Genomic DNA, 6,765 nt, shown 5'->3' on the forward strand with positions numbered 1-6,765 from the left:
TATTTTTGCTGTAATAGAAATCTTAGTTTAGCTGCAGCATCTGCTGCTGGGAATCCCAGGTGACTAAAGAAACCTGGAGCTGTAAAGGGAGCAAAAAGGGGCTGTAGCTCCCATCCTTCTCAATTTTGATATTATGGGCAAATTCCTCTCTTCCTTACCCTGTACTTTCCACCAGCGGGATAAGGATGGCACAGGAACTTCATGGCATTTGTAAGGGATTATTATTAATAACTGTTTCTAAATTATTCTTTTGCTAGAGCTCTGCAAACAACTGTGCTCTGGCAGCAAAAGCATGAAGGGAAATCCAGGCAAGCAGAACAAAACCCTAAAATACTACGCATTCCTCTTGCATTGCTTCTTTCAAAAAGGTTCCACTTTCGAGGCCAAAAACCTTGCTGTTGGAAAACGTATTTTTGTGAGGAAGCCTAGAAAAAATATTTGTGTTGCGTTATCTCCTGGTTGTTTTTTTATTTTTTTTAGTGATGTGTTTTCAATGGTAGGAGTCCACTGACAGCAACTTTATTGCCATCTGCGGCAACCTGCCAGAGCCTAGTTTGGATTGCTCCAGTACCTTTACTTTTCCTTCTGTCCCAAGATTTTCATTCAATATCACACAACAATTTTTCTCACCTGCGTTTTGATATGTATGTGGATGTACAATGCATGCCCTGGACATATACATATTTATGAGTGTGTGCATTTGCTTTAACACAGAGAAACTTGAAAATGCATTTACTTATAGCAGATATTTGATACTTTTTTGCCTTAATGGTCCAGTCTGCATCTGCTTGGAAAATAAAATATAACTGGGGGGGAGTCAGTAGTAAAAGGCAATGAATATAAAGAACAAAAGAAAGGAGCAGAAATGTTCAGAGGCTTCCCAAAAAAAACCCACCAGACAGTGCAGACACATGAATGAAACCATTGAGTTCTTCCTAGAAAAATCAGTCAGCAATCCCTATACTTCAAGAGAGGATCCAGGCTCAGAAAATGCCACAAGCAAAGGTGGACAGTAACATTTACTACTTCCCTTTTTTCTGAGGGTACACCAGAGTTAAGAGCTAACCATCCAGCTACGAAACCCGGCGGTTAGCCTATCTCGGGGACCCGCCGTTGGTGTAACTGCAACTGTTCCCCAGCCACTTCTTATTCTATTTATAACTACAATGGTGGCATCTCCCCCTCCTCTCTTAACAGTCAAGTTTTGCCCTCTTTCCACACTGGGATTTCAGAGACAGCCTTCATGGTTGCTGCTTTTGGGTGACTCACCGAGAAGACCAAGGCTATAAGAAACAAGTCCTGCTGGAGCGACTGGTGCCCGAGCGAGGGTCACTGCATGAGTGCTCTGGATCCACCCTGGCCATCTGCTCTGCAGCCCAGCCCGCAAAACGCGACCGATGCTTCTCCCTGTGCTCAAGCTCATGCCTGCCTTCCCTCCAGCTCCAAAGGCACTCGGAGCCAACGCACGGGCTTGCTGACGGCGCCGTGGGTACTCCCTTTGGCAGCACAGCTGGTAACCTCTGGCAGAGAGACAGAAAGGGCAGTGAGGAGCAGTAAAATTTAAACTGCTTTTGCAGACTTGCCTGGCAGCCCGAGAAACCCTGACCTTATTGCTCGGGGCAGACACCCGGACCTCTGCATACCCTTCCTATAAAAAGCGGATGGTGCTGCTACCTCCTTCCCTCCCCAGACTGTTACAGCTAGAGCTGGATTAAAACCAGAACTCCCTTCTCAAAGCCAATTCCACAGTTTCAAAACATGTTTTCATCCCAAAATTGGGCAAAGAAAGCCTGTTCCAGACCTTTTTTCCCACTAAAAAAATATTGTAAAATATTTTGTTGAAATGTTCCTTTTTGATGAGTGAGATCTTCTACTTAAGTATAAAATTACAGCAGAACATTGACTTCACCGAAATGAAATGCCAGCATCACCCGCTGTTGGAAATTTTGACAGGATCAATAGGTCCCTGTGAAACTGTTTAATTTTGTTGAATCAGCAAATATAAATCAGAGCTAAAACAAACCTCTGACCTTATTGAAACATGCAGTCTTGACAACTGCCCATCAAAAGTGTTAACAAATCAATAGATTCTTGCAAAACACTTGATCCTGCTGTTTCAACCACTTTCCAACAAGCTATAGGTGGGCTGTGTTAGCTGGTGGCAGGAGTCACCTCCTTGTCACCACATCTCTCCTCCTCACCTGTTTCTCCCTGGTTAGACACCCGGCGCAATCAGAGCCAAGCTGGCTCTCTGCAGTGTCACCTGCCCAGGTGGGTGCTGAGCCCCAGAGCGCACCGTATCACAGCTAGCCTCTTCCTCCACCTGCTACCCACTTCACAGTCAAGCTGACAAGCGCTCTTTATTCTCCATTGCTTTGCCTTCTCCACCAAACAAACGAGTAAGGGATGAAACCAGAAATTCTAAAATTTCCCTTCACTCTCCTCATCTTCTGCTGGCACTCAGCGCTCACCTATTTGGTACAATCGAGCTGCTCTCCATGCCAGATGCTCTGGAGATGTTCACAAGGTCCACCTTCAGCTAAGACCGCGTGGAGTAAGAGTGCTCCAGAGCCTGGCTTAATGTAAGAGCCTGAACTGGGTGCTCTGGCGAAGCCTGTCTTTCTTCATTGACATGGGACAGAGTTAAGGAAATCCAAAGTCCCCCCTTGGGTTCAGAGCACACCCCACTTTTTGGGTTTTTTTTTAAGCCGTCGGCCTTGTGGAAGCACCTCTGAACTCTTGCTGGATCCCTCCCATGATCACGGAGCTGCAGCCTCTCCCTGCCTTTGGCCACGCTCATCTTTTAGGGAGCTCCAAAGAGCTACCTGCATGACAGACCTGAGATGAGATGAGCCGAGCCATCAGCCTCCCTGCTGTGGGGCACAAAGGCACCTTCAGGACAGCTCTGCTGTCCCCACCCAGCATCCTGAGGCAGAGAACAGCGTGCCTAAGCCCTGGCCAGGCGCGCTCAAGGCTTGCCTCCTGCACTTGCCAGGAGGGAAACCAGGAGGGTGCTCTGCCACCTCCAGCCAGAGGAAAGCAGACAAATTAGACGTGGAGATTATGGTCAATGGACAAAACAAAACAGAGACAGCCTTTTGGTTCACCAGTGAGTCATCATTCATTTGCTACCAAAGCCCAAGGTAATTTTTTTTTTTCCCCAGAGGTCGTGTCTGCATGCATAGGTGCATGTTTCTGTGGAAGCTTTAGACTTGGAAACAGAAAGCCACAACCAAGAATTAAGCTGGCCTCCAGACATCGCTGCGACAATGGAAAGCAACATCTTTGGTCATTAACTAATACACTTCCCAAAAGCAGAAGGGATCTGCATCCTGGGAAAGGACACCCTGTGTCATCCCTGCAGAAGCCGTGGCAAATACTGACTGACTCACAGCTGTGATTTCCTCTTCACTGTTTCTTCTTTGGGCCACGTTTTACATCTGCTTTCAGTGCTGTATGGGGACTCAGTTTACCCATTTGCGCCTCATTTTTACCTTTTATCTGAAACTGAGCCGTGAAGCCCTGAAGGACACAGCCAGTCTTGTGACACAATTGAAAACAAAGTTTTCTTGCATCTAATAGAAAGTTTTATGACAAAAAAAGAGAAAAGGAAAAGCAAAGAGCAGGATGCTGCAAGACCCACCCACACTGAAGGCAACGGTTTCAACCCTCCAGGCCCTATAGACTCAAGGCCTTGTTAACTGAAGATGAGGTTACTCTGGTACCTTCCACCACAGCAGGGACCAAGATCGATGCTCAAACCAGAACACCCACATTTTCAAGAACAGTTTAAAAAAAAAAAAAATTAAAAGGCAGAGGAAGAGAGAGATTATTTCCAGAAAATCACATAACTCACTCCATCCCTGGGTCTGTCAGGGATTTGTGCTAAGACTGGGAGTTTTAGTGATGGCTGTGTCCAAACACATCTTTTCTGGACTGGATTTCGCTGTCGCTGCTGTGACAACTGGACTGATAACGTCAGCACTCAGAAGTATAGTTCCAGGTTCTCAAAAGAATAGGAGGGAATGATAACATCAGCGTTCAGAAGTATATGTAACACCCTGTAACAGTAATAGGAGAGAACAAGGGCAAACCATACATCAATAGCTATCCCTTAAAGTTAACCTTTAAGAACGACAAGAATGACTCAGATCGAAGGACGCCAAATTGAAGAGGTGAGCAAAAGGATACAGTGAGGAAGACTACTGACGACCACCAGAGGACCCTGAGGGACCACCAATGAACATAAGAGTGCATGCGTTAAAGACTTTTACGTATGTTGATGAGTTTCAGGAAGTAACATCAATGTTAATCATTACTAGGAAATCTAATGAATATGTATATTCTAACTGTATATAACTTGTGAAGTTGAACAACTCGGCGCGCACATTAGGAGGAGTGATCCCCTGTGCGCCCGGTGCTGCAATAAAGAATGTCTGCTTTCTAAAACTCCAAAATTGAGTCTTAGAGAGTTTTTAATCTGCCGACTTATGGTAACAGACTGCCCAACAAAGTGGCTACAACAGCCCTTCCCTGGGGCTCCAAGAAAAAGCTGAATTCACAGCCCACTGTACATGCATTGGGGGAAAGCCCCTGGCCCCTCATTTCCCAGAAGGAAACCCCTCTGCAACCCGCATGCTTTACCCAAGTCTCATCGTTATGAGCGTTACTTTGGAGTTAGGGACTCAATCCCACGACCATAACCCCTTGGAAGATGAACTCTCCACCTGCATTTACAGACCAGAGCAAGAAGCAGCTTTCTGCCTCAAACTTCACAGATGCTACCCACAGCCTGAAGCTCGCTGGAGCATCCCTGCCCTGTTTCTCAGCTACATCCTACTCCGTGATGCGTGGCGACACAGGAATGAAACACCAGCTCCAGCAGCCGCGCCAGGATGCACCTGGGGCAGCCACCGCTACAGTCGGCTTCCCAACCCTCCCAAGATGTGCTGACTCCCTTTTTTGTAATTTTCCTTCACCTGCCTACACTTCCATGCAACTCCATGTCACCTTCACAGCCAGCCCACCTACCCCCACTGTCCTGTTATTACTTCTTAACACGCTCTGTCAGGAATTACTTGGTCCTTAAGAGAGGTGGGCTGAGGACATGAAGTACGTGGTTGCCAATGAGACAAACCAGACTTACTTTCTGTCCAAAGGGAACATAGTTCTCTCTGGGGGAGAAAAGGACATTAACATGGATTTTTAAATACAGTTTTGGGTTTTTGTTTGGTTTCTTTTTTTTTTTTTAGAAACTCTATCTTGGCACAATTACCCAGACGCAGCAAAAAAGTATCTCAGCTGAAAAACTGAACTCATAAAAGCAAAGCAAATGATCTAAATAAAAATCCCCCACTCAGCTTTGTAATTACCAAGATATCCGCTAAGCACAACTCTCCAGCCACTTCACTGGTACACAGGTCACCTCCCTTACTCTTCTGTTTGCATCTTGGTAGCAAAATCTACCACCTCCAAAGCCGTTTGTCTTCCAATGTTTCAGCAAACCTCCACGCTCCCTATTGATGCACTATCACTTAGAATCATAGAATCATTAAGGTTGGAAAAGACCTCCAAGATCATCGAGTCCAACCATCAACCCACCACCACCATGCCCACTAAACCATCATTCCCTCAGCTACACTTGCCAGCAGAGACCCAGCTGCCACTCCCCAGTTTTCCTTTATTCCACCGCTTTTCCCAGGTGCCTGTAATACCCTTTTCCATGACTGCCCAACACTACTCAGGTGTGAAAAAGTGGCAGAGCCAGACCCAGGATAACAAAACACATCAACTGTTCACATCTGGGGTTCTGCACCAAGATTCGTCAAAGCACAAGAGGCTGCAGTTGGAAGTCCAATGCTCAAAAAACTGTCTGGATGTTTGCCTCATTTGTGTAAGTGCTCCTCTCTTATTTAAAGAGCTGGACAGATCTCAACAAGACACAGGCTCCGAGAAAAAAAAAAAGGTGAAGTCTGCAACTTTGCAAGAAGGAGTAAGGATAAAACAAGAAGACTATGATCTGGTTAGAAGTGGAAGCCTTGCTTCCAGGTAGTTTTAGGGAATGTGAGTCTTGTCTTTGCAAGGTGCAGAGGTGGGATGGGAAGCTCACATACAGGGTGTCCTCCTGCCGTACTATGTTTAAGGTATCTCCTCGATGGAAATATGGGGTTGCACTTCCATGCCCGCACCTACGGGAGGGTACTATAAGAGGCAGGTTGGCATTTGTGTGAGGAGACCGAGTAAAGGGTAGGGGAATAAAAGAAAAAGGTGCGTAAAAGGGATGGGGAGAGCTGCCCTGCCCTGCCTGCGGGAGACAGGCAACGACAGGCAGTGGGGCAGGGGAAGGCAGCAGGCAAGGCCATGCCTGCCCTGCAGCGAGCACCCAGGAGCCGCTCTCCCTCCAGATGGGACCAAAAACGGGCACAGACACCCAGAGCTCCGGGGGCAAGCCTACTCATCCTTGCAGCCACCCAGCCAAAATGAAAAATAAAGGGGGGAGAGGTAGAGCACCACGCAGCCCTACACCTGACCAGGCTGCGGGTACCTGGGCAGAAAGCAGTGCCTCTGGAGAAGCCAGGAGGAGGAGGAGGAGGATGAGGATGAGAAGAAGAAGTATTTGAAAGTATTTAAAAGACATGTAGATGAGGCGCTTAGGGACATGGTTTAGTGGGCATGGTGGTGTTGGGTTGATGGTTGGACTCGATGATCTTAGAGGTCTTTTCCAACCTTAATGATTCTATGATTCTATGATTCTAAGAAGGAGGA

Source organism: Pygoscelis adeliae, unplaced genomic scaffold (genome assembly GCF_000699105.1).
Source record: "Pygoscelis adeliae isolate BGI_AS28 unplaced genomic scaffold, ASM69910v1 Scaffold46, whole genome shotgun sequence".
Lineage (NCBI taxonomy): Eukaryota > Metazoa > Chordata > Aves > Sphenisciformes > Spheniscidae > Pygoscelis > Pygoscelis adeliae.